Genomic DNA, 3,908 nt, shown 5'->3' with positions numbered 1-3,908 from the left:
ATGTAGTTGATAGCTTTCATCACTATGTATATGAAGTTTGATAAAAATATCTTGAATGGTTTCTTTGAAACTGAGCTAAACAGTAACTTAAGAAAAGTGAGGTCAAGGTCAAAGGAAAGGTCAAGGTAAAAAAAAAATGTTGATGCAGTTGATAGCTTACATCAGTATGTACAATCAAATTTTAATCCAAGACAGGCTATCTACAAAGAAGTTCATGATACAAGGCTTTCAATAGTCTCGTTTAAATACAGAATTATGCAAATGTTATGAATGTTATTATGACCTTGTTTGTAAATAAAATCTGTTGCTGGGTCTAATTTTAACTGATATGTTTCATTCCCTTCTAATACTAAATAACTACTTTCACTCGATCAAGAGTGCTCACTGGGGTGTGACCAGGGATGCTGACTCCTCTTAGACATCTGAGCCCACCTCTGGCGTTTCCATGAAACCGGGTTTTTGGCCTGCTCAGGATTTGTATTAATTGTTTATAGGGTTTATGAGATTGTTCAGACAAGTGTTCGTCATCTTTTACAGTTAGAAAAAAGAACAAATTTGTGACATTAAAAATCACTTCAATTTATGATAACATGAAATTATGTTGGTAATGAAAGAGGCTCTAAGTGCCTTGAATTTTGAATAAAGATCTATGACATAGACATTTGTTTCTTCAATAAAAATGGAATGGGGAAATTTTCTTATCTTGTGATTGGTCATCTAAAAATTACTTTGATAAAAATAATTCTGTTTGCACACACAAGTACTTTGAAGTTGATATTAAAAGGATGCTGGAGCTCCTAACGGACAATAATAACGTAGTCTTTAGAGACTAAATTTTCCAACAATTTGTTGGAATTCTCATAGGTAATAATTGTGTCCCTTTATTAGCGGATCTGTTTTTGTATTCTTATGAAGCAGAATTTACTCAAAAAAAGTCTATATGAAAAGAAGTCTTTAAAGGAGAGACGATATACATTTATTGACTAGATTTGAGGGCAACATGCGTATGCAAATAAAAATATGATTTCCAGACCCTTGAAGCTGAAATGAGCAGTGAAAGGGCATGCATTTGCCTGCAGCAAAAAAAATCCACGGATAGTAAGTCTGCTATAGATTCTGACAATCAAATAGAAATATGATTCTCCAACCCTCAAAGTCAAAGTTGAAATGAATAACGAAAGGAGATGGGCGAACATAGCGTGCAGAAAGCCTATAGCTTCAGAAATGTAAAAATAATGTTCAGTTTGTGAATTTAATATTTAGAGTAAAGTTCTCATTATTGAAATTTATGAAATTATGATAAACAAAACTTTTCTGAGAAAAATTTTCTCGGCAAAATTTATTCTTTTATTAAAAAAATTAATGTGGTATTCGTGTGGTTGGAACCCTAGCAATAAAAATCCTGAGTATCATTTTCTTTCGAGACTAGCACGCTAACCACTAGACTACACAAGTCCTGATGAAGTGTGGCATTTAAATCATGTTTGTGATATGACCCTTGACTTAATGGACTTCAAGTAATTTTCGCAAAGCTGCGAATGTTATGTCATAAAAGTATATTTTTAATGTATAGTGGGTCATTGCTCCATATTTTTGGTAACCAAAAAATGCATATTTTTATGCAAACTTTGAGGATTAACTTTCAAAAAGGTGGAGCGAAGACCCACTCATATCGAAAAATAGTATTATAGTATGAGAAAATGACTCTTTTAGCCCGCTTTTGTGTCTGTCTAATATTTCACAGGCAAATAATTTCAATCTTTTCGGGATTTTTGCAAATTGTAGAGATTTTACATAAAGTATATTTTTATGTTAGACGAAATATCAAGGAAAATTTTGATATAATTGAAATTTAATTTTTCATCTTCATGTTTGTCACACTATAGGCTTATCGCTCGTCATGTTCACCCATCTCCTTTAAATACATGTAAGTTAAAATTAGACGTTCGGAATATTTTTTGCAAAGTAGGTCAAAGATCAAGGTCAAGTGGACTGTAACACTGTTATTGTTTTAATTATATTTTGTGGCAAACAATGCACATGATAAATAGCATATCAAAAATATGTATATCGGCACTATATATGGACTAATTTGAAATGTAGGTCAAAGGTCAAATTCAAGGGTCACGAGGTCGGTATCTTTGGTACATGTATAAATTTACAAAGTCCATAATATCAGCAATTAATGTGAAACGTGAAATATGGAGATAACGAACAGTATTCAAGCTCGATATCCATTAAAACTAGGGATGTCGATTTTGTCAATAATTCATATTCGAATATTCAATGAAAATAGTCGAATATTCGATAAAATAAATAAAATCTGGATTATTTTGAATGTACATCATCATACTCTAATGGCAGGTTTTTGCGTCGGTATTTGGAAGTAAATCTGAATGTAGACTTTTGTAGGTATACAATAAGGAATTCTACATTTGATATTTGTCTGTGTTTGAAATAAATAATTCATTTAAGTGTATACAACCGAAATATAATTCTAACAAATGATATCTAATATAGGCGTCGGAACCGGGGGGGGGGGGGCTTAGCGTCCCTCCCCACTTTGTTTTGCAAAGATAGACATAATATAGCTAGGTATTGGAAACTGGGGCTTAGACTTCCAAACTTTTTTTATTGTTGGTTAGCCCCTCCCCCTTTCAATTTGCTTCCGACGCCTTTGTATGTACAAGCTCAAACTGACAAGCCAGTCGTCTAACCAGGGGCAAGATTGATCTTTACTCTTCAGATTTAAAAACACGGAATAAATTACAATTATCTGCTTAATAAGAGATATAATATAATCTTTGATACAATGTTTTGAAAACATAAACAAACACTTCCATAGACAATTTTCCTAGGTCATTATTTTCGCGATAATGATTTTAAAATTCATGAATGTAAACAACCCCAGATAATCAAGTAATTGATGCATTATTCTGAAATTGAGCCCTTTACAATATTACAGGCTGATTTTATCAAAGATGTAATTCAATGATCAATAAAATTTATTTTTATAAGTACACTCTTCAAGTGTCTCTTAGACATTCAAGATGGGTTTCATTTCAATGTCCTCGATTCTAGATCCGATTATATAAAACTACTGAAAGAACCTTTTGTATTTTACATTAATAATACTTGTTTATTTCTTTTATACCGTACTCAAAATGAAATAATTTAGAAAATCTACAATATAAAAAGGTAGTGAAAGAAATAAGAGGATCGCTAGTAAATAAAACGGGGATGATTCCAGCATTGTTCTAATTAAAATTTATTATCTCTTTTTTGTGAAATCTGAAAAACATCGAATATTCGAATCTTAAATTCATATTCGAATATTAACTCATCGAATGTTCGAATATTCGTTGACATCACTAATTAAAACAGTACAAACGGGAGCAGAGCAAACATGGACCACCAAAAACATCAGAGGTGGGATTAGGTGCCATTGAGGAGTGAGCATCCCCTGTCTACCGGTCTCACCCGCCGTGTGCTCCTTGAGCTGATCGGGAAATAACGGAAAAATCCGTGTGTAAATAATGGCCTAACAATTAGTATGAAAAACTTCAGTCAGCATATGACTTAATGATAGATTGTATTTGCTGACAAGGTCATTGTATCGACCATAGAACTTAAGAAATGCTGACTTTAAACGAGACTGTTGATATTCTTGTTTCGTTAACTTGTTTGTTAATAACTTACCTCGTTTTAGAAATTGTTCATACGTAGAGCCTGCTCTTGCGTATCGAATCAACTGAGAGATATACACCCCATATGCAGGTGATAAGGGCACATTGCTGCATAAGTAAGGGGAGTTGACGATTGAAAAGTTAAAGTCATCACGTTTATCATAAAGCTTTGTTGTTAGATTACCATTAACGTGTTTTTCTAGTAAAATATCCAAACATGAA

This window comes from Saccostrea echinata, unplaced genomic scaffold, assembly GCF_033153115.1.
Source record: "Saccostrea echinata isolate AGI-Se365-2 ecotype Australia unplaced genomic scaffold, CSIRO_AGI_Sech_v1 ptg000034l, whole genome shotgun sequence".
Classification (NCBI taxonomy): domain Eukaryota; kingdom Metazoa; phylum Mollusca; class Bivalvia; order Ostreida; family Ostreidae; genus Saccostrea; species Saccostrea echinata.
This window is presented reverse-complemented; position numbering follows the sequence as displayed.